The 25,374-nt window shown below is 40.4% G+C and overlaps 1 long non-coding RNA gene across 1 annotated transcript; it reads left to right on the top strand.

Moving 5' to 3' along the window:
* The first annotated feature begins 15,085 nt into the window (after nt 1-15,085).
* On the top strand, nt 15,086-23,250 carry LOC138670013 (uncharacterized). The gene is made up of 2 exons (XR_011319280.1): nt 15,086-17,196; nt 21,971-23,250. It is a non-coding gene; the product is annotated as an uncharacterized lncRNA (long non-coding RNA).
* Nucleotides 23,251-25,374: the final 2,124 nt, after the last annotated feature.

Here is a 25,374-nt window from a genome sequence, read left to right as displayed (position 1 = left end):
TTAATTACATATTCTTATTTTTTTATGCATTTTTACTACTTTTAAAATCTCCTCTGGAGCCTATTCCTTTATGAAAGCCTATTCCTGTATATAACACAATATTTGAACTTTATGGCAGCTGCAATAATTGAAGCTTTATGGTCTGGAAAGTGGACTATTACCTTTGAACCACCGCTATGATTTTTTTTCATATCAGCACTGCAATCTAAGTTCAATGACCCTAGTAATATACTTCCCAGCTGCTGTCTTCAGCTGTTCTCATCTCTTCTCCTGTCCTGTGCCATCATCTTGTGACCGCAACTTCTGACTGAGCGGAAGTCAGAGATAACGGTCACAATCTCTCAATGCAAGTCTACGAGAACCTTGTTTTGGCCTCGCTCTGGCTGTCATAGACTGACATTGAGAAGTGACCTCTGGCTCACCCGGCAATTACTGGAGTCATCCAAGAGTTTACATACTGAAGAAGATGACCGGCGTGACGCCAATAAAACATGAAGGCTGCATTCACACATTCAGTATTTGGTCAGTTTTTTTACATCAGTATTTTGAAGCAAAAACCAGGAGTGGGTGATAAATACAGAAGTGGTGAATATGTTTCTATTATACTTTGCCTCTGATTGTTCCTCTCCTAGTTTTGGCTTACAAATACTGATGTATCACACTGTCCAAATACTAAACTTGTGAATGGGGCAGAAGACAGCAGCTGGTAAGTATAAGACTAGGGGTACGGAACTTAGATTAGTGGCACCACTCCTGTGCTGCAATAAAAAAATGCTGGAGTGGTACCTAACAGTACATGGAAATGAGATGCAATTCCATGCACATCTGTAGAGGTGTGGTGTGGTTTCTGGAAGATAGCAGCTATGGTTTTCTAATATCATACAACCCTTTTACATCTCAACGATCTAAAGGTAATGATATGATTCTACTAACTCCACCCTAGTTTAAAGACACAAAAGAGAATAGTAAAACCAAAAACACTCAGTTTGAAAAAATTGTTGCAGTAATCCGCAAGTGCTAGTAAAAGATGTAAAAAACAGGGTATTTGGTTGATACGTTTTTTGCAAAAAATGTATACTAAGCTGCTCTACCAATCTTCACGGTATACCCTTATCAGAGCAGTCCTAACTAATGTATGCAATCCCTATCTGATGTATTTAAAAACCTGATCATCTGTATATAACCTGTGTGATACGTATCAACCAAATACCCTGTTTTTTACATCTTTTACTAGCACTTGCGGATTACTGCAACATTTTTTCAAACTGAGTGTTTTTGGTTTTACTATTCTCTTTTGTGTCTTCAGGTTTCTTGGTGGTGTGTGAACATGATCATACAGACTTGTTCACTGTGCAAGTAGCCCATGTGTTCCTGTTTCCATAATTGTTCTCTTGTGTCTACAAGACTGGGGGGTTCCACCACTCCTCTTGGGCTATCTGCACAAAAGCTGTTCTACCCTGTATGCACACATGGATTTTTCCTCTCTGAACCCTGTTCACACAGGTTATATACAGATGATCAGGTTTTTAAATACATCAGATAGGGATTGCATACATTAGTTAGGACTGCTCTGATAAGGGTATGCCGTGAAGATTGGTAGAGCAGCTTAGTATACATTTTTTGCAAAAAACGTATCAACCAAATACCCTGTTTTTTACATCTTTTACTAGCACTTGCGGATTACTGCAACATTTTTTCAAACTGAGTGTTTTTGGTTTTACTATTCTCTTTTGTGTCTTCAGGTTTCTTGGTGGTGTGTGAACATGATCATACAGACTTGTTCACTGTGCAAGTGGCCCATGTGTTCCTGTCTCCACCCTAGTTTAGCTGACATAGCTGAAAAGAGGGCTAACGAGACGAGGAATTTTCAGGGTTTTGTGTATGCTCTAATGACTAAGGGTGTGTGCACACGTTGAGTATTTGCAGCAGATTTTTCTGCAACAAAAACCTGAGTGTTATGAGGAAAAATACTGCATAAAATATGCGCATTTATGCATTTTTACTTTATTTCCCCAGTTCACTTGAATGGGTGAAAAACACTGCAAAAACGCTGAAAGAATGGTCAAGGAGCAAATTTGAAAAAATAGTTGAAATCTGCAAGGAAAATATTGGTCAGCCTGAGCATGAGATTTTAGAAATCTCATTCACTTCACTAGTACTGTAAAACTCTGCATTTTTTCACGGCAAACCCTAAGGAAGTATCTCAGGATTTTATTTAAATCATCAAATAAAAATAATAAAGCTGATTTAAACAAAATACAGTAATAATCTCATGATACATTCCTTTTAAAGCATACTTGGTAGTGGAACGCCTAAATTTGTCAAACATACAGTATTAAATAAGAAAAAAAAATATGTTATTGAGTTGAAATTTAGACCTGCAAGTTACAGGTGCATCTCACAAAGTTAGAATATCATAAAAAAGTTCATTTATATCAGTTCTTCAATGTAAAACATGAAACTCATATATTTGATAGTCATCACAAACAGAATAATCTATTTCAAGTGTTTATTTTTGTTAACGTTGATGATGAAACTCAAAAGTCATTATCTCAGTAAATTAGAATACTTTATAAACCAACTTGAAAAAATGATTTTAAAATCCCAAATGTTGACCTACTGAAATGTATGTTCAGTAAATGCACTCAATACTTGGTCGGGGATCCTTTTTCATTAATTACTGCATCAATGCTACGTGGCATGGAGGCGATCAATCTGTGGCACTGCTGAGGTGTTATGGAAGACCTGGTTGCTTTGATAGCAGCCATCAGCTTGTCTGTATTGTGTGGGTCTGGTGTCTCTCATCTTCCTCTTGACAAGACCCCATAGATTCTCTACACCAGCAGATGATTTGTTTCTCAAAACCATCAATGATTGTGGATACTTCACACTAGACCTTGGAAATCAAGGTCCCAGAGTCTGGAGGAAGAGTGGAGAGACAGACGATCCAAGCTGCTTGAGGTCTAGTGTGAAGTTCCCACAATTAGTGATGGTTTGAGGAGCTATGCCATCTGCTGGTGTAGGTCCACTGTGTTTTATCAAGACCAAAGTCAGCGCAGTTGTCAACCAAGAAATTTTGGAGCACTTCATACTTCCCTCTGCCGACAAACTTTATGGAGATGGAAATTTCATTATCCAGCAGGACTTGGCACCTGTCCACACTGCCAAAAGTACCAATACCTGGATTAAAAACAACAGTATCACTGTGCTTGATTGGCCAGCAAACTCACCTGACCTTAATCCCATAGAGAATTTATAGGGTATTGTCAAGAGGAAGATGAGAGACACCAGACCCAACAATGCAGACAAAATGAATACTGCTATCAAAGCATCCTGGGCTTCCATAACACCTCAGCAGTGCCACAGGTTGATCGCCTCCATTCCACGCTGCATTGATGCAAAAGGTGCCCCAACCAAGAATTGAGTGCATTTACTGAACATACATTTCAGTAGGCCATCATATCAGATTTTATAATCATTTTTTCAAGCTGGTGTTATAAAGTATTCTAATTTACTGAGATAATGATGTTTGAGTTTTCATTGGCTGTGAGCCATAATCATCAACATTAACAGAAATAAACATTTGAAATAGAGCACTCTGTTTGTAATGACTCTATATAATATACGAGTTTCACTTGTATTGAAGAACTGAAATAAATTACCTTTTTCATGATATTCTAATTTTGTGAGATGCACCTGTATATTTATGATATCTGAGGTACATATTGTCTTGCTGTGTAATATGACAATAAATATTTTTATCATTCATTGTTATGAATAATTGTTTAAATCTATAATTGTTTATATTTCAAACAAAACCATTTATTTTGTCATTTATTTATTTCCATCTTTTTATGTTGTCTTACAAAGTGGTATCATAATCTTTGTATTGCACAAAAATAAAGTAATTTTTTTGGCAATGAGATGCAGTTACAGAGACTTGACGGTGCCTTCGCAGAAGATCGATGAAGACTCAAACAAAAACCAATCACCAAACCAAAGGATGCACCAGGAAGACCAGACTGGATCAAGATATATTCTTTTATTATTTAATTATCAAACAGCGATACAATATATAAAAAACTACCATTAAAAAATATACGATAAAAATACAAAACAATCTTACAAAAAAGTGTGCAGCACGGGACGGTATATACAGTTATATGAAAAAGTTTGGGCACCCCTATTGATCTTAAGCTTAATGTTTTATAAAAATTGTTTTTTTTGCAACAGCTATTTCAGTTTCATATATCTAATAACTGTTGGACACAGTAATGTTTCTGCCTTGAAATTAGGTTTATTGTACTAACAGAAAATGTGCAATCTGCATTCAAACAAAATTTGACAGGTGCATAAGTATGGGCACCCCACCAGAAAAGTGACATTAATATTTAGTAGATCCTCCTTTTGCAAAAATAACAGCCTCTAGTCGCTTCCTGTAGCCTTTAATGAGTTTCTGGATCCTGGATGAAGGTATTTTTGACCATTCCTCTTTACAAAACAATTCCAGTTCAGTTAAGTTTGATGGTCGCCGAGCATGGACAGCCCTCTTCAAATGATCCCACAGATGTTCAATGATATTCAGGTCTGGGGACTGGGATGGCCATTTCAGAACAGTGTAATTGTTCCTTTGCAAGTGTAATTGTTCCTCTGCATGAATGCCTGAGTAGATTTGGAGCAGTGTTTAGGATCATTGTCTTGCTGAAAGATCCATCCCCTGCGTAACTTCAACTTTGTCACTGATTCATGAACATTATTGTCAAGAATCTGCTGATACTGAGAGGTTTCCATGCGTCCCTAAACTTTAACAAGATTCCCAGTGCCGGCATTGGCCACACAGCCCCAAAGCATGATGGAACCTCCATCAAATTTTACTGTGGGTAGCAAGAGTTTTTCTTGGAATGCTGTGTTTTTTGGCCACCATGCATAACGCCTTTTTGTATGACCAAACAACTCAATCTTGGTTTCATCAGTCCACAGGACCTTCTTCCAAAAATAAATTGGCTTCTCCAAATGTGCTTTTGCATACCTCAGCTGACTCTGTTTGTGGCGTGCTTGCAGAAACGGCTTCTGTCACATCACTCTCCCATACAGCTTCTCCTTGTGCAAAGTGCGTTGTATAGTTGACCGATGCACAGTGACACCATCTGCAGCAAGTTGATGCTGCAGCTCTCTGAAGGTGGTCTGAGGATTGTCCTTGACTGATCTCTCCATTCTTCTTCTCTGCCTTTCTGATGTTTTTCTTGGCCTGCTACTTCTGGCCTTATCAAGAACTGTACCTGTGTTCTTCCATTTCCTTACTATGTTCCTCACAGTGGAAATTGACAGGTTAAATCTCTGAGACAGCTTTTTGTATCCTTCCCCTGAACCACTATGTTGAATAATCTTTGTTTTCAGATCATTAGACAGTTGTTTTGAGGAGCCCATGATGCCACTCTTTAGAGGAGATTCAAACAGGAGAACAACTTGCAAGTGGCCACTTTAAGTAGCTTTTCTCATGATTGCATACACCTGGCTATGAAGTTCAAAGCTCAATGAGGTTAGAAAACCAAAAAAGTGCTTTAGTAAGTCAGTAAAAGTAGGTAGGAGTATTTAAAACAAGAAAATAATAAGGGTGCCCATACTTATGCACCTGTCAAATTTTGTTTGAATGCAGATTGCACATTTTCCGTTAGTACAGTAAACCTCATTTCAAGGCAGAAACATTATGCGTCCAACAGTTATTAGATATATGAAACTGAAATAGCTGTTGCAAAAAAAACTATTTTTATAAAACATTCAGCTTAAGATTAATAGAGGTGCCCAAACTTTTTCATATAACTGTAAAAATGAATATACGGATACCCAACCGCACAATAATAATAATTATTTATATATCAGTGCAAGGTAAGTATTACCAACAATCGGGGTATATTAGTTCCCTGAAAAATTGAGTGACACAATGTGGAAACAATAATAAAAAATAATAAAAACTCCAAAATTTATGTGCAATATATGCAAAAAAGTGCTGAAGTGCAAATAAATTCAAAGAACACAATTGTTTTAACCATCAAGGTTATTTCCAGACCCTGCACAGTGCTGACAGAGACAAAGTGCTAAGTGCTGAACTATAACAGATTTCAGGGAAAAATAGTGGATATTAGTGGATATTACCTTAGGGCACCGTGCCGTCCTGAGTACACGCACACACCCGATGCGCGTTTCGGAACTAAATTCCTTCGATATCTCCCTGCCCGCCGCAGCCACTCTGCAGGGGCTCCTCTGCACCTGTTGGGAGCCGGCGCTCTGCAGCTTCTCTGTGCCGGCTGTCAGCTTGACAGTTGGCACAGAGAACAGCTGACTCCCCAGACCGGGGGCGGCAGAATGCAGCTGCCGGGGCAGACACTTCGGACCGCCGAATTAGGCGGCCCGACTGCGCCCCACTGCCGGCTGCGCCCGGGGCACATGCCCCAGCTGCCCCCCCCTAGATACGCCACTGCAGGTCAGTGTGACCTGCATGGAAGGGGGGATAGTATTGTAATGAAGACTGGAGGCACGGATTTCTTCCAGGCACTGCAGGCCATGGAGAAATAATTAACATATAGACAGTAGCTATGAGGCATACAGGTAAGAGTGGTTTAACCATTCTATTACCTGTATGCCCATAGTAATAGCTTAACTTCGTCTAGGGGGTAACAGATTCCCTTTAAGCAAGGTGACGATATAATGATCTCTAGGAGGCTTAAAGTTAAAGATGACACATTTCCTTTGTATTTTACTCAAGAAAAAATTAAATTAAATTACAAAAAATAATAATTATATATATATATATAATATTTATTTTCATAATTTACATTTTTACAGTTTAAAAATGATGGAAAGAAGGATGGGCTGATGCAAAAGTTTAGGCACCCTGCATGATTAGTGCCTAGTAGCACCCCCTTTTGAAATTATCACAGCTTGTAATCGCTTTTCATAGTCAGCCAAGAGTCTTGTTTGAGGAATTTTCATCCATTCTTCCTTGGAAAATTCTTCCAGTTCTGCGAGATTCATGGGTCACCTTTCAAGCACTGCTATTTTGAGGTCTAGCCACAGATTTTCAATGATGTTCAGATCAGGGGACTGAGAGGGCCATTGAAAAACCTTCAGCTTGTGCCTTTTGAGGTAGTTTATTGTGGATTTTGACGAGTGTTTATGATCATTATCCATTTGTAGAAGCCAAGAAGCCATTCTCTTTTTACTTTCAGTTCTTTTACAGATGGCATTATGTTTGCATGAAGAATTTGTTAAAATTTCATTGAATCCATTCTTCTCTCTACCCGTGAAATGTTCCCTGTGCCTGTCACGGGGCAACCATGATGGAGCGGAGCCAGGAGACTGCAGCATCTTTTTGCTCCTACTCCAGCGCTGAGAAGAAGCACTTCTCTGGCTTATTAAACATGTTTATTTCTTCTAGCTGAACAGGGGTTAATCGACCATGTTGGAAATCCCTGTGCTCAGCTGTGCTCGGTTAGCCACTCCTTTTCTCTATATAATCAGGGCTCTATTACTACTCTTCATCACATTTAGCTTTATGCTGCATGGTTAAGGAGGAAGAGAATTTGGTATGAGAAGGAGTGTTGGAGGAGTTATAAGCGACTGTTGTTTGTTTGTACTCTTGGAAATTCATTATCCTTCCATATTTTTGTTTCTTCCCCTTCCTGCACACCCCAGTGGATTCTTCTGTTATATGAGAGTAAATATTTTGAGTGTATGGAGTTGTCAGTTACCCCTTGTCTTTGTTACCCTGTGTTAAGGACCGGCGGAACGCACCAAGTATAGATAATAAGAAACTAGGTGCGTTCGCAGTCCGAGGTCCACCGTGCAGGTAAAAGACCCTGCTGCTAGTAAGACGGACTATATGGCGGTACTAAGTATACACACATGGGTTAACTTCACCCTGCGTGAAGGAAGCGATCCTGTTGCATCACAGGACTGCAGTACCGCACATAAAGCGCGAGCAAGAAGTCAGCGGACTCAACCCCTACACAGGATTGAAGTCCGATTAGACACTTGCTGGCACAACACCGCAACTGGGTGTGTCAGAGGAACATAAATAATAATATAAAGGCACAAGAGTGCGTGCGGTGCCACACTGACGGACGCCACTAACCACCCAGGCTTGGGTCAGGAAAGCGCAGAGCAAGCGCACGGCGCCGTACTGGCGGACACAGCAACTGGTAGCTGTAATGTGTGTTTCGTGCTGTTGGATAAGTCGGGCGCTAGATAGCAAACATACACCTTCCGCGAACAGACATTCAATAGGGAGGGTTATTTAAAGAGCGACTTTCACTCACAACACACACACATATTTACAAGACAATACTAGCGCATGGCCGTGCGGTCATGCGCAGTTTATATAGTAGCAGCACAGGAAGCAGCTCCAGAAGTTTTGCCCTTTCAGGACCTGCCAAGAGGACCAATGGGATGTGCTGCAATACCTGAGCATGTGACCCTCGATCTCCAACGGGAGATCCTGCCCTGGGCATGCTCAGACAGAGAAAAGCAGGACTTAGATCCAGAAACGTCCACTCGCCGCTGCCCAGCACTGGCTTCAATGGCAGAAGCAGGAAAAGCAGCAGTAACTCTTCACACAGAGTCAGACTGAGCGAGACGCTGGGATCGACGTCCCTGCTGAGCAGACTCCACCGCGGCTGGAAAAGAATGGGAGACCGCAGCGGAGACGGATCGAGATTCCCCCAGTGCCGCAGAGGAAACTCGACTCCTAACACCCTGTTTGTTGGGTTAGTGTTCTGCTGTGCACGGTAGCACCCCCTCTTCCCTGGGTGGAGGAAGGGAACAGATGGAGGGCTAACTTAGGAGATAAAGCAAGGGCGGAGGCACCGGCATCTTCAAGGTAGGGTGCCCCCTAGTGTTATGGACGGGAAAGGAGCCCCTTGTCGCAGGTGACCCGACAGCTGTGTCGTGACAGAGCCATTGTCTGCAGTGCAACCACAAGACATCATTGTTCCACCCAAATGCTTAATGGTAGGCAAGATGTTCTTTTCCTGAAATTATGTGCCTTTTTTCTCCATTCATTCCTTTGATTATTGTGTCTAAAGAGTTCTATTTTAACCTCAATGGTCCACAGGACTTGTTTACAAAATGCACCATGCATGTTTAGATGATCGTTTGCATACGTCTGATGCTGAATTGTATGGCGAGGACGCAGGATAGGTTTTATTCTGATGACTCTTCCATGAAGGCCATATTTGTGGACGTGTCTCTGAACAGTGGAACAATTTACCACAACTCCAGTCTGCTAAATCTTTCTGAAGGTCTCTTGTAGTCCAGCACGGTTTCTGATTTGTCTCTCTAGAAATCCTACCAGCAGATTTCACTGGTCTTCCAGATGTTATTTTAACCTCCACTGTTGATGTTAACTGCCATTTCTTAATTATATATAATTCTTTCAATTTTTTAATATTATTATTATTATTAAAAAGGAAATGTGTCATCTTTAAATTTTAGACCTTTTAGACATCATTTCATCTTCAACTTGATTAACTGTTCACAATAACAGGAATTTTGACCAATGGTGCCCAAATTTTTACATGCCACTGTAAATATTCATATGGGTACAAGGTAATTCAAAAAGAATGAAAAAAGAGGGAGCCCTGACTGCCTGGTTGGGAAATAATACACACATACAATACACCAAAGCACAAGGGGTACAATATATTGTAATATAATATAACTGCAGCCACTTAATACATAGGTAAAAAACACAGTGGACACACATACAAAATATGGACAGCAGTATATAGATAAATCATTTTCACAGACACTCATTGACGCAATAAAGCATTAAAAAGGGAACAATATACTACGAGAACTCAGGCAGCTTGTTTTCCAATTGCTTTGTGGATCCAAAGAAAAGTTAAGTAAAACTAGGCTAAAACCAATTACTAAACAAATTCATCACCTAATAGAGAATTATTATTTGTGCTTAAGCTAAACCAGCATTTATGCATGAAAAAATACAAAACTAATATTAAGACAGGAAAACATTAATTTCAGTCTGACAATTTTTAGAATTAGCATAGTCAAGGGAAATATTTAAGGTTATCATCAACAAATCACATGCTGAGGAAAAATCAGCACAATTGTTAATAAATGAATATGCAAACCGCAGGGTTCAATCAAGAGTAATTCTATTTATTATTCAACTTGTTCCCTGCTGTCAATTATTTTTTTATCATCATCAGATATGGTCAGTTGGTGTTTTTGTGCACAATTGTAATAATAAGCAGCAGTGGCTGACACAGATAGAAGAGGGCCCTTGTGTAAGAACAGTATATGGGCCCCTCTTTGTGTCTGTGAAAAAAAACTAGTTGTTACTTTCAAGGTGGAAGTGGGCAACTGCACAGGTTGCTTCAATAGTCCGCTCCTACTGCTCCAAGTAAGGAGATAAATAGGAGCACAGAGCAGACCAGATAGGTACTGGCATTGGGGGATTCAATTATTAGGGAGAAATTTAAAAATAAAAATATATGTGCTTATTGTTTTAGATAGATACTGACTAAAACCTTTTCATTTGTATGCCTAGTTTTCAATGAAAGTGTGCCACCATCTTGTGAATTGCACAACTTCTCATTGAACTCTCTGCGCCACACATGCTTTTTATGAGCACGTGCAGGCAGAGAGATAGGAAATGCGCTGCTCCCAGGTCCATAGTGTTACTTAATCAGAAGAGTTTTCCCTGACTGTTTACAGCTTCCTTGCCCATCGATGTCATACTGGTGTAATAGTAATAGACAGAAGATGCAAAGAGTCAAGGAAGTACTCACTGTACATTATCCATAGTGCTTTCTGGTTTGATCGATCATCCTGTGATTGCTCATACAGTATGCGATTTGCATTCTTATGGTCATGTGCAGACTGGTACAACTTCTTGCTTCTCTGCATGCTATTGAATGAGCTTTAGGAAAAGCAGGAAGAGATGCTAGTCAACATTTGACCACAAGTATACAAATAATATATTAGCAATCATGAGATGACTGAGCAAATGGGCAAGCAGAACCAAATCCTAAACACTGTTAAGACTTGACATGAGACAGTGCCTGAAAAAGATTAGACCTGGCCTCGAATGATAATGCAAAACTACACACTGGTGAGAACAGTGGTGAAGCTAAGTTTTCCTGTAACCAGGGCAAAAATTTAGTTTGGCGTCCCCTCTTATTCTTAAGGGCTTTAAGTAGTCATCATGCAACCACTCATATGTGATTTGTATACTTACACTCACATGCCTACTATCTGCTCTTCCTAATTCTCTCAATATTCAGTGAAGAATTACAGCCAATTCTTCATTGCGAGAAACTTGAAAAGAAGCTATTCGGCACATGACTGTAAGGATGAAAATCACATATGAGTGATAACTACTTAAACCAACAAGTAGAACTCAATCTTAACAGTGAGCATAGTACATTATGTTTGGATGTGGCATCCTGCAGTGCCTTAATTCATAGTTAATGCTCCTAACACAGATACAAATGTAGTAATCCTTAACTTTTTCAGACAGCACAATACTTTACTAACACAGCCTAAATCATTTTATCTAACAAGTTATGGATTGCTACATGAGAACAGAATCATAACTAATAACAGTACATGAATACATCACCAGAAACACAACAGGGTAGAAATACATTTCCAGACCCCAAACAGTACAGAAATACATTTCTATAACCACCATAGGTACTAAAATACATCACCAGAACCATCAAAAGTTTAAAATTACATCACTACAACCACCAACAGATTAATATATCACCAAAAGAACAGAAATACCACATCAGAACCACTATCAGTATCACTGTCAGAATGCAGACTATTGGTTGCTTATTACAAGTGTCTTTGGTTACCAAATCTGGAGTGATAGTTACCTGTGCATTTGTTGACTCAGATCTCATTGACAGTAATTTTGCTGGCGAGTGTTGGTATACAGTTACAACTCTTAGGGCTCATACTCACTTGTGCAAGACTCGGATGAGTCTCGCATGTTAATACCCGGCACTGCACATGGCACAGAGGAGCGGAGCATGCGGCTGCATGTATTCCTATGGGGCCCCACACTCCGTTCTGAGTGCCGGCTGTAGCGGCGGGTATTAACATGCGAGAAACTCATCCGAGTTTTGCACAAGTGAGTATGAGCCCTTAGTCGTCCTGTTCAAGTAGCTGCTATTGATAGTTCTCCCCTTACTCAGACTCATCTAACTTCTAAAGCTACGATCCCATTATTACTATTTGGTCAGTATTTTACATCAGTATTTGGAAGCCAAAACCAAGTGAGGAACCCCCAGAGAAAAAGAAATCGAAACAAATGCACCACTTCTGCATTTTCCACCAACTCCTGTTTTTGGCTTACAAATACTGAGGTGAAATATAGACCAAATACTGGTAGTGTGACCGTAGCCTAAGGTTGAGAATGTGTGCATGAAAGTGGGTGTGTTACACACAGAATCTATTTTATTCATGGTTCTTTTTTGCCAGCTAAAATTGTGTTGAGTATGCACTGGTTGCTGAAACACAAACCTACCATCAATTTGGAGACTTGCGAGTAGGGATGATCTGACCCATGGATGTTCCAGTTCATCTGTTCAACCAAACTGTAGTCCAAAGTTCAGTTCAGGTACCTGCCAACAGGTGGCGCTCGGGTATCAAAACTCTACCTGAGCTTGAGCCCAAACCACATAGAAATCAAAGGGTACAAAACTTTTGTGCTTTAACCCTGCTGTTTTGGTCGCATTTACTATATACTTGTAGTGTTCCGGGTCACTATGACCCGGCTTATTAAACCTTGATTTTAGACACTCTAACTCCATTTTTTTTATACTTTTTGCTTACTAGACTGTTTGTGAACATGTTTGGTAGTAAAAAAAAAGAAAAATTAACTAGAAATCTTTTTTTTTTTGTTTTTATTCTGAAAAAACAGATCCATCCAATGAGCAAAACGAAAATAGAAAACTACACATATTTTGTAAAAAAAAAAAAAAAACAATCAAATCAAACATTTTGTGATAAAAAATTAAAGATAATAAGCATTACAATGTGAATATATTTACATGATCATATAAATTTACGGATTCTTGCATGAAAAACAATACACATGATTTTTGCATAGAAATGTTTTACAGCCAGAACATGTTATACTCGTCTTGTTGTCACAAGTAGAAGGGCAATAGCTGCATCTTTTTCTTTTGATGCCGGAAGAGGCCATGGGGGTAGAAGCACACAGCTGCTCTCCAAAGAAACTGAAAGGTAACATGTCTGGGCTAGCATATGTGTACTGATAAGAGCAGAGAAGATAAGAACCCTTCTGAAAACAAGCAGATAAGCCAGGAAGACAGACTTACTTAGCAAAAAAAAATTATTTGCAAGACTTTACAGCTCAGCTTTACAAAAAAAAGTCTTAGACAGCGCGTTCTGAGCAGTCCGTTCTGCGCATAATATACATGTGTAGTGCACACCTAGTGATCTCTCCGGATGCACTCTACATTTTAGAATAGACTGCGCACCAAAAATAATCAATATAAAGCCATTTTTATGGTGCGCAGATCTCAATGCATACCCCCGGTAGAGCGCGTGTACGACCCCATTGAAATAATTTAGGAAATAAATCAATTGATATACATTAGTAGATGCAATAAATAGACCCAACTGAGGTTATAACTCCTTTATTTCACTGAAAATATGGCCTCACAGCTGTAAAAAACGATGTCGGGTCACTATGACCCGAACACAACAAGTGTAACTTTTTGTGTGTAGCAAAAAGTAAACGAAAAAAAAAAAAATACTCATCAGTAGGTCCCCCTAAATGAGGAAAAGTCAAGGAGTCTCAAGTTTTAGAGACTTACAGAAAAAAATCTACAGGGCCGCAAAAAGTCTGTTCGGGTAAGAACAGCAGGGTTAAAATGTTCGTAATAAGGACTAGAGGGCTGCAAAACAAAACAAAATTGGGATAAGAACAGAAGAATTGCACTGGAAAAATGTGAATAGAGATAAGGTGCAGAATACCCCCAGAGAAACTGGTGAAGTGCACCCCCACAGAAGCCAGTGCAGAGTACTCACACAGAGCCTGCTTCCAGAATACCCACACAGAGGTTATTTTCAGAGTACTGCCACAGGGGCTGGTGCAGAGTACCCCCTCAAACGCTGTTTTGTAGAGTACCCCTACAGAGGCGGTTTTGCAGAGTACTCCCACAGAGGCTGCTTTGCAGAGTACTGCTTAAAGGCTGTTTTGCAAAGTTCCTCCACATAAGCTGTTTTGCCCACAGCCAAAAAGCTTGTTGATTGGCGGTACTGTAGCCTTTCAACAAACTTTCAAAGATTTCAAATTTGGATTCATCAAACCAAAGCACAGATTTCCACTGGTCTAATGTCCATTCCTTGTGTTCTTTAGCCCAAACAAGTCTCTTCTGCTTGTTGCCTGTCCTTAGCAGTGGTTTCCTAGCAGCTATTTTACCATGAAGGCCTGCTGCACAAAGTCTCCTCTTAACAGTTGTTGTACAGATGTGTCTGCTGCTAGAACTCTGTGAGGCATTGACCTGGTCTCTAATCTGAGCTGCTGTTAACCTACAATTTTCTGAGGCTGGTGACTAATCAAATAAATAATAAATAATCAGATAAACTAATTCTCAGAAGCAGAGGTGACTCTTGCTCTTCCTTTCCTGGGGCGGTCCTCATGTGAGCCAGTTAGCTGCTTTTTTCTTGCCATAATACAAATTCTAACAGTCTATTGAGTAGCACTATCAGCTGTGTATCCACCAGACTTCTGCACAACACAACTGATGGTCCCAACCCCATTTATAAGGCAAGAAATCCCACTTATTAAACCTGACAGGGCACACCTGTGAAGTGAAAACCATTCCCGGTGAATACCTCTTGAAGCTCATCAAGAGAATGCCAAGAGTGTGCAAAGCAGACATCAAAGCAAAAGGTGGCTACTTTGAAGATCCTAGAACACATGAGCTGTGCGCACAGTGAACAAGCCCGTAGAGACATGTTCACACCACCAAGAGACTTGAAAACACACACACAAAAAAAAAAAAGCACAGTAAAACCAAAAACACTCTGTTGCAAAAAAAATTCACAGTGGGCAGCAAGTGCTAGTAAAAAGATGGAAAAAACAGGTTGATACGTTTTTTGCAAAAAATGTATATTAAGCCGCTCTACCAAACGTCAAGGTATACCCATATCAGAGCAGTCCTAACTAATGTATGTAATCCTTATCTGATGTATTTAAAAACTGGTCATATGTATAATACCTGTATGAGCAGGATTCAGAAAAGGAATGTCCATGTGCAAAAAACGTATCAACCAAATACCCTGTTTTTCCCATCTTTTTACTAGCACTTGCTGTCCACTGTGAATTTTTTTTGCAACAGAGTGTTTTTGGTTTTACTGTGCTTTTTTTTTTTTTTTTTGTGTGTGTTTTGAAGAACCTAGAATATAAGACATAATTTCAGTTGTTTCGCACTTTTTTGTTAAGTAGATAACTCCACATGTGTTAATTCATAGTTTTGATGCCTTCAGTGTGAATGTACAATTTTCATAGTCATGAAAATACAGAAAAATCTTTAAATGAGAAGGTGTGTCCAAACTTTTGCTCCGTACTGTGTATATATACACCGTGTTCCAAATTATTATGCAAATTGGATTTAAGTGTCATAAAGATTTAATTGTTTTGTTTTTCAAATAAACTCGTGGATGGTAGTGTGTCTCAGGGCTCAATGGATCACTGAAATCAATCTTAAACACATGTGATAAATAGTTTTCCAGGTGATTATAATTACAGGAAAACTACTTAAAAATGATGTTCCACATTATTAAGCAGGCCACAGGTTTCAAGCAATATGGGATATAAAAAGCATCTCTCTGCTGCTGAAAACCATTTAAAAGTGCAATGCCTTGGACAAGGTATGAAAACATTAGATATTTCACAAACACTTAAGAGTGATCATCATGCTGTGAAGAGATTTGTGACTGAAACAGAGCATAGACAGAGTTCATGCAGATAAAGGCATAATGAGGAAGGTTTCTGCCAGACAAATTCACTGGATTAAGGGAGCAGCTGCCAAAATACCATTACAAAGCAGCAAACAGTTATTTGAAGCTGCTGGTGCCTCTGATGCCCCTCGAACCTCAAGGTGTAGGATCCTTCAAAGGCTTGCTGTGGTGTATAAACCTATTATTCGTTCACCCCTAAACAGTGTTCACAAGCAGAAATGGTTGTAATGGACCCCGACATACATGAAGACTAATTTCCAAACAGTCTTGTTTACTGATGAGTGTCGAGCAACCCTAGATGGCCCAGACGGACGGAGTAGTGGATGGTTGGTCGATGGCCACCATGTCCCAACAAGGCTGCGACGTCAGCAAGGAGGTGGAGGAGTCATGTTTTGGGCCGGAATCATGGGGAAACAGCTGGTAACGCCCTTTAAGGTTCCTGAAGGAGTGAAAATGACCTCTGCCAAGTATATAAAGTTTCTGACTGACAACTTTCTTCCATGGTATAAAAAGCAGAAACGTGCCTTCAGGAGCAAAAACATCTTCATGAATGACAATGCACCATCTCATGCTGCAAAGAACACCTCTGAGTCATTGGCTGCTATGGGCATAAAAGGAGATAAAGTCATGGTGTGTCCACCATCTTCCCGTGACCTCAACCCTATAGAGAACCTTTGGAGTATCATCAAGCAAAAGATCTATGAGGGTGGGAGGCAGTTCACACCAAAACAGCAACTCTGGGAGGCAATTCTGACTTCATGCAAAGAAATACAAGCAGAAACTCTCCAAAAACTCACAAGTTCAATGGATGCAAGAATTGTGAAGGTGATATCAAAGAAAGGGTCCTATGTTAACATGTAACTTGGCCTGTTAGGATGTGTTGGAGTTAAATAGCTTATAATCCATTGTTTGGTACAGGTCTCTCAGTGGAAGGAGAAGTCCTCCTGTGTGGGATATCCAGACTGAGCCAGTGTACTGGAGGCTAACCAGCCTGTGTGACCAGGATTGGCTGACAAGGAACATTTTCCAAAGAACTGTTTTCTTTGTTTTGCTTGCAGTGAAGGCTGTTTATTTTTTATTTTTTGCTTATAAATGGTTTATGATGCAACAATAAAGCAAGATGGACGTTTAATTGGAAACACTTCCTGTTTTGCCTCTCGACAAACCCAAGTGAGTAGCATTCCCTACAATACATATAAATATATGATTGATATATATATATATATATATATATATATAGAAGGAAAAAAAAAACAAATCAGCACTCCGAATATAAACACGTGCAAGCTGCAAACTGCAACAAATAGATACAAAAATATCACAGCAGCACATGTGCTGCTGTGATATTTTTGTATCTATATATATATATATATATATATATATATATATTTATATATATATACAGTCATGGCCAAAAGTATTGACACCCCTGTAATTCTGTCGGGTAATACTCAGTTTCTTCCTGAAAATGATTGCAAACACAAATTCTTTGGTATTATTATCTTCATTTAACTTGTCTTAAATGAAAAAACACAAAAGAGAATGAAGCAAACAGCAAAACATTGATCATTTCACACAAAACTCCAAAAATGGGCCAGACAAAAGTATTGGCACCCTCAGCCTAATACTTGGTTGCACAACCTTTAGCCAAAATAACTGCGACCAACCGCTTCCGGTAACCATCAATGAGTTTCTTACAATGCTCTGCTGGAATTTTAGGCCATTCTTCTTTGGCAAACTGCTCCAGGTCCATGATATTTGTAGGGTGCCTTCTCCAAACTGCCATTTTTAGATCTCTCCACAGGTGTTCTATGGGATTCAGGTCTGGACTCATTGCTGGACACCTCTCTCAAACCATTTTCTAGTGTTTTTTGAAGTGTTTTTTGGGTCATTGTCCTGCTGGAAGACCCATGACATCTGAGGGAGACCCAGCTTTCTCACACTGGGCCCTACATTATGCTGCAAAATTTGTTGGTAGTCTTCAGACTTTATAATGCCATGCACACGGTCAAGCAGTCCAGTGCCAGAGGCAGCAAAGCAACCCCAATACATCAGGGAACCTCTGCCATGTTTGACTGTAGGGACCGTGTTCTTTTCTTTGAATGCCTCTTTTTTTCTCCTGTAAACTCTATGTTGATGCCTTTGCCCAAAAAGCTCTACTTTTGTCTCATCTGACCAGACACCATTCTTCCAAAACGTTTTAGGCTTTTTCAGGTGAGTTTTGGCAAACTCCAGCCTGGCTTTTTTATGTCTCAGGGTAAGAAGTGGAGTCTTCCTGGGTCTCCTACCATACAGTCCCTTTTCATTCAGACGCCGACGGATAGTACGGGTTGACACTGTTGTACCCTCGGACTGCAGGACAGCTTGAACTTGTTTGGATGTTAGTCGAGTTTCTTTATCCAACATCCGCACAATCTTGCGTTGAAATCTTTGTCAATTTTTCTTTTCCATCCACATCTAGGGAGGTTAGCCACAGTGCCATGGGCTTTAAACTTCTTGATGACACTGCGCACGGTAGATACAGGAACATTCAGGTCTTTGTAGATGAACTTGTAGCCTTGAGATTGCTCATGCTTCCTCACAATTTGGTTTCTCAAGTCCTCAGACAGTTCTTTGTTCTTCTTTCTTTTCTCCATGCTCAATGTGGTACACACAAGGACACAGGACAGAGGTTGAGTCAACTTTAATCCATGTCATAACTAAATCCCATAATGGATACAATCCTGCTCCTATGTTTGTTCATCTTTGAATAGATGAATCATAAACACTGGGCCACAAAATCACACCAGGACACTCCATACTTAGAGCATTAAACCATATACAACAACGGAGTTCAAGTCCAGATTAATGTATAAACATATAAACTTTATTAATCTTCAATGTAAGTAACAATCATGATAAAATACTATATATCTGACATTACATGCTCAGCAAGGGAAAGCAACAACGGTACCAGACCTGTGTGATCAGCCACTCACTGCCATAATAAAAATAAAGTGCTTAGTGCTACTGTCCTATTTAGTGGGATAGGAGAAAGAACCCCAGGACCAAATATTATTATATATCTAGCATCAAATGTAAGTTAATTGTCCTGGCACTTTTCCTTACCCTTGTAGCAGGCAGCGGATGGTCACACAGCAGAGCCCCATGACCATGTGACCATCCGCAGATATCCCTACCCAGGTCCTTTTTTAGGCCGACCCAAACGACAAGGGAAAAGAAGAGGACTAGACGGGGGCTCCGTAGGACCACGAAACATGGACTTCACGAGAGTGACACGGTGACAGGTATACAACCGTTAGTTGTCAATATTTCATCTAAATCCTTAGGCGTGGCCGAACATAGCGCCTTACAAAAAGGCCTGTCCTTTTGTCCTAGTTACAGACATGACACATTTCAAATGGACATGGACCTGCAAAAATTCTATCGATCCCTAAGGTTAAAAGTTCATTTTTCTAAAACCACCCAAGAAGTACCATCAGACCCACAAATTCTTCCGTCCGTAGGGATTACAGCAGCTAGTCTTGGCCTGAGAGATAAGAGTTTATACCAACCACCAAAGGGTTCACACCCCCTAGAAACTTTCATCCAATTTGTCGACACTTCTTTCCAACAATTGCGAAATGATATCGATAAAGGTAAAATTCATTACCCCACCAACCTTTCAACAATTGAACGTCAAGCTCTAAAATCCCTCAAGCAGGATGATAGTATTATCATCAAGTCAGCGGATAAGGGAGGGGCCATAGTGGTTATGGACAAACTTCTCTATCGAAATGAAATATACCGCCAACTCGGAGACACGACCACATATAAAAAACTCCCCAACAATCCCACATCCAATATCCAACATACCATTCAGACCACTCTCGACAATTTCCAGTCCCGCGGTATCCTTGATTGCAAAACACGAGTTTTCCTAACAAAGAAACATCCTATTACGCCAGTTTTTTATGTTCTACCCAAGATACATAAGAATCTACAAAACCCTCCTGGCAGACCTATTGTAGCATCCACAGACTCCGTCTTGGCCCCAATCTTCATCTACCTAGAAAAGATCCTCACACCTCTCATCAGAAACACCAGTTCTTTTTTATTAGACACCAGAGCGTTCCTTGAAACTGTTAGGAGTGTTACACCTATTCCCCAGACAGCCTTCTAGTTTCTTTCGACGTTAAAGATTTGTATACATCAATACCACACACGAACGGTATACAATCGACCCGTTGGCTTCTCTCCACAAACAATATGGATCCTGGTATCATTGACCTATGTAGTGACCTTTTGGCCATTGTCACATTTTGAAAATACGTCTATATATACCCATGAACTCTTCAAAAACCATGTCTTAACATGGAAGCGTTATATAGACGATATTTTTTGTATCTGGAGGGGGGGTCTGGATTCTCTACGGGACTTTTTTCAATTCCTTAGAACATCGTGGCCCGGATTGGACTTCACTATGACACATGATCCTCACCAAATCAGCTTTCTAGACACCTTAATCATCAAGGACACCAGTGGCAATCTCTCTACAGATCTATTCTCCAAACCTACGGACTGTAACAGCCTGTTACATTACGACAGTTTTCATCCCAATAATATGAAAAAATCCATCCCCAAATCACAGCTGCATAGAGTCAATTAAATTGTCTCGGATCCCATTCTCATAGCACAGAGGACATCAGAGATGAAGTCCAAATTCCGAGAGAGAGGTTACCCTCCCCGTGTCCTAGATACCGCCAATATCAATGACACCACTATGACAAGAGATTCTGCTAAATCACGCATCCCCTTTGTGCACCAATACCATCCCGCTGCATACAGACTACATAAAACTATACGCCAACATTGGCATATTCTCCAAACAGCATTCCCAACTGTACAAGAGTTCCAACACCCTTTTCTCCCGTGCTTCAAACGACCTCGTAACATTAAAGACAATCTGGTTCGTGCCGACATAGGCCCCACACATCCTGGGTCGTCACAACGGTTTTTGAGCAATCCAAAAATGGGTACATTTCCTTGTCTCAGCTGTAACCAATGCAACAATGTAATTAAGGGTAACAGCATTCACCATCCACACACTGGGAAAAGATACCAGATCAATGGTTTTTTTACGTGTAACACTAATTTTGCAGTGTATCTTATTAAATGTCCCTGCGGTCTGTTATACGTAGGTGAGACCAACCAACCGGTCAAATCACGTATATCTAAGCATAAATCTACAATTCGTTGCCAGAACCTTTTACTCCCTCTTCCATCACACTTCATAGAAAAGGGTCACAATCTGGCACAATTGAAATTCCAAATAATTGAGCAAATTACACCACCTAGACGCGGTGGGGATCGTATCTCCATGCTCAAACGTAGGGAGGCATATTGGATCCATGAGCTCAACACCCTCACCCCTAAAGGGCTGAATAGGGACTATGAACTATTATCCTTTATGTAAGTTATTATATACAGGACATTGTCAGTTTGTAATCCGATTGATACATGTGTCTCTACTATCAAATGGTTACTTGTCTTTACCAGTATCTTTTAACCTACAGCCGTTCCCTTGAAACAGAAGTATTGTTCTTGCTGGGGACCATATATGATGTCCTAATTTCAGGTCGTTCTTAGACGCTATCTGGATTTTTTTTGTTTTTTTTTTGTTTTTTTTTCCCTCCTGTTTCTACATTACCAGAGTTACTGTTTTGACCCTGTTGAGTTTTTTAACTTCTGTCTCATATGGACAGTACTAATGACTATGCCATCTGCCTAGTTCTCCATACGTTTTAGTCCAGCACCTAATATTTTGGTGTTGATTGACAGGTTTGCCCCTTTATAACTTTGTTCCAGCGGTTTTTTTGATCCACCTTATTATATGCTGTGCAGCTAGTTCAATGATTGTATAACATTTATGGCCTTATTACTAATTATTTTTTCCGTATTACAGAATCGTCCTTTCTGATTTTTCGCTCCTGCTGCCTGTGACACTTCACTGCCACCTGCACAGCTATCGCTCCACTGGAATGCACCTTTATTCTATAAGATCCTCTGTGGAATGATCAGTTTCCTGCCCCCTGTGGCTAAAAGGCACCGACGTCATCACCATCTTCTCCGCTGGAACGCACCTCCTTCCTCTTTGTTGTAGTATAATGCATGTGTCTCCGCCTCTGTGACCTACTGACACCGGCCTATACTCTGTTGGAACGCACCTCCATTTTCTTTCATCGCCTGTGGAACGCTATTGTCACCGCCCCCTCAGTCAGCTGACACCGGCTGACACGTTGGCTCCGCCCATTTTCCGGACCTCACTCCAGCTGACATTGCGCTCCTCCCCATTCCCTATATATAGCTCTACCTAACACATAGCCACACACTCCTCCTGGCGGTGGATACCGCGGAGTTTCGTCTCTCTTGTGCGCTGGTAAGAATAGTTCCTTCCTCCTACACCTATCCCATATGGCATCTATATACTGGGCCTTTTTCCTCAGCCTTATGGTTAACCAAATTTTGTTGCTTCCTTGTAGATCTGTGTTATAGCTCTTTAGCTATAAGGGCTTTCTCTCCTCCCCTTGGCTTAACCCTTTCTATTAGGTATGTACCTCTGTCGGCAATTTGTGCCACAACAGTTATCACATATTCCATATTGTTTATTTCCTCGGCCTGTAGTACTCCTGGCTATACTGAATACAATATTTTTTCTATATAGACATCTCCATGTTGTATGTCCTGGTTCGAGTTTACCAGTTATTTTTGGTATGTACCTGCTCTAGTCCAGCTATATGGTTTACACTGTCACGACACTCCAGCTATGTAGGTTTTTTTGATACGTATCTCATGTCCAATTTTAGATGCCATTTATTTACATTCCATTTGGGGCTCAACCTTACATACAGGTGTACTTAGGTATGTGTTCCATCCTCTTACTACTTTACTCCTTCCTCACCACATTTACTCCACTGCCATCTTATATTATGTATGATTCTCTGGTTCCCTGGCCCCTATACGATCTATGTAGGTTCCGATTCTAGTCCCATACTGGCACTTATGCCCTACTTCTTGCGGTTCTATGTCCACATTCTATTTTGCAGCTTTTCTAGTACATAAACGGCGGTTTTGCTGGTTGTATTCTACGATTATATACTATTTGACGTCTCGTGACATTTTTTATCCGTATGATGTAAATACTTCTGTTTATTTGGTTATTTTTTGTTATCACTGTGTCCTATTTTGTTTACACTCCCAGTTTTGTTAACATATATTTCTGTTTTGTATATATTTTCTTTGTAGCACACTGATGAAGGTCTAGAGTTGACCGAAACGTTTGTGACTTTGTATGTAAATAAACCCCTTCATTTTGCATCACAATCCCTAAGAGTGTGCTAGTCACTTGTTATCTATACATTAATCTGGACTTGAACTCCGTTGTTGTATATGGTTTAATCCATGTCAACTGGCTGCAAGTGTGATTTAGTTATTGCCAACACCTGTTAGGTGCCACAGGTAAGTTACAGGTGCTGTTAATTACACAAATTAGAGAAGCATCACATGATTTTTCGAACAGTGCCAATACTTTTGTCCACCCCCTTTTTTATGTTTGGTGTGGAATTTGTTGTGAATTCTGCTTTTGGGTTCCCTCCAGTGGTTGTAGGTGGGAATGCAGTTGTCTCTGAGTCGCAGTCCTGGCCAGGTGTATCTGCTGATTGCAGTTCTGACTGGGATATTTAGGTGTGCAGGATTCATTAGTCCTTGACAGTTGTCAATGTTTCTTGGGAAGTTTTGGATCACTTTCTGGCTTCTCCTGCTTAGCTGCCAATTCAGCAAAGATAAGTGTCTGTTTCTTTTTCTGTGGCACACATGCAGTGTGCTTATATTCTGTGCTATTCATTTGTTTTTCTCTTGTCCAGCTTAGACTGTGTCAGTGTTTTCTCAGTCTTGTTGGATTCTCTGGAGTTGCAGATATACGCTCCACATCTTTAGTTAGATGGTGGAGTTTTTGTATTTTCTGCTGTGGATATTTTTGGAAGGATTTTTAATACTGACCGATTAGTATCCTGTCCTATTCTTTCCTATTTAGCTAGTGTGGCCTCATTTGCTAAATCCTGTTTCCTGCCTGCGTGTGTCTTTTCCTCTACTACTCACAGTCATTATTTGTGGGGGGCTGCCTATTCTTTGGGGTTCTGCTCTGAGGCAAGGTAGAATTCCTATTTCCATCTATAGGGGTATTTAGTCCTCCAGCTGTGTCGAGGTGTCTAGGTTTTGTTAGGCACACCCCACGGCTACTTCTAGTTGCGGTTTTAAGATCAGGGTTTGCGGTCAGTATAGTTACCACCTACTCCAGTGAAAGTTTTCATGCTGCTCCAAGGTCACCTGATTATAACAGTACAACTGGCCCATAATGAGTTAAATGCATCTCAGAAGAAGGGAAGAACGGTCTTGAGCCATTTTTTTTTCTTCAGTCTACTTTGTCTTCTCCTCCCTCTTTATCTCTGGGTGGCTGAAGAGCCTTGTGCTAGCATGAATGTTCAGGAATTAGCTTCTTGTGTAGACTGGCTTGCTGCTAGGGTACAGTGTATTTCTGATTATATTGTTCAGACTCCTGTTTTAGAACCGAAGATTCTTACTCCTGATTTGTTTTTTGGTGACAGGTCCAAATTTTTGAGTTTTAAAAACAACTGTAAACTGTTTTCTGCTTTGAGACCTCGATCCTCCGGTGATTCCATTCAGCAGGTTAAAATCTGTTGTGAATTCTGTGGCTGAATTCACTCCTGTGGTCACAAGTGGTACTGCAGCTTCTGAGCTTCCTCCCTCAGGTGTTCTGGTGAGCTCGTTAACTGCTTCATTACTTAACTCCGCCTGATGCTGCTATCCTTGCTCCTTGTCAATGTTTCAGTGTTGGATCTGAGCTTCTCCTGATTGTTCATGTGACCTGCTGCTCTGTATAGCTAAGTGCTTTTTGCTTTTTTGTTGCTTTTTTTCTGTCCAGCTTGTCTTTTGTTTTGCTGGAAGCTCTGAGACGCAAAGGGTGTACCGCCGTGCCGTTAGTTCGGCACGGTGGTTTTTTTTTGCCCCCTTTGCGTGGTTTTGCTTTAGGGTTTTTTGTAGACTGCAAAGTTCGCTTTACTGTCCTCGCTCTGTCCTAGAATATCGGGCCCCACTTTGCTGAATCTATTTCATCCCTACGTTTTGTCTTTTCATCTTACTCACAGTCATTATATGTGGGGGGCTGCCTTTTCCTTTGGGGAATTTCTCTGGGGCAAGTCAGGCCTATTTTTCTATCTTCAGGCTAGCTAGTTTCTTAGGCTGTGCCGAGTTGCCTAGGTAGTTGTTAGGCGCAATCCACAGCCGCTTTTA

This window comes from Ranitomeya imitator, chromosome 3 (genome assembly GCF_032444005.1).
Source record: "Ranitomeya imitator isolate aRanImi1 chromosome 3, aRanImi1.pri, whole genome shotgun sequence".
Classification (NCBI taxonomy): domain Eukaryota; kingdom Metazoa; phylum Chordata; class Amphibia; order Anura; family Dendrobatidae; genus Ranitomeya; species Ranitomeya imitator.
This window is presented reverse-complemented; position numbering and strand designations above follow the sequence as displayed.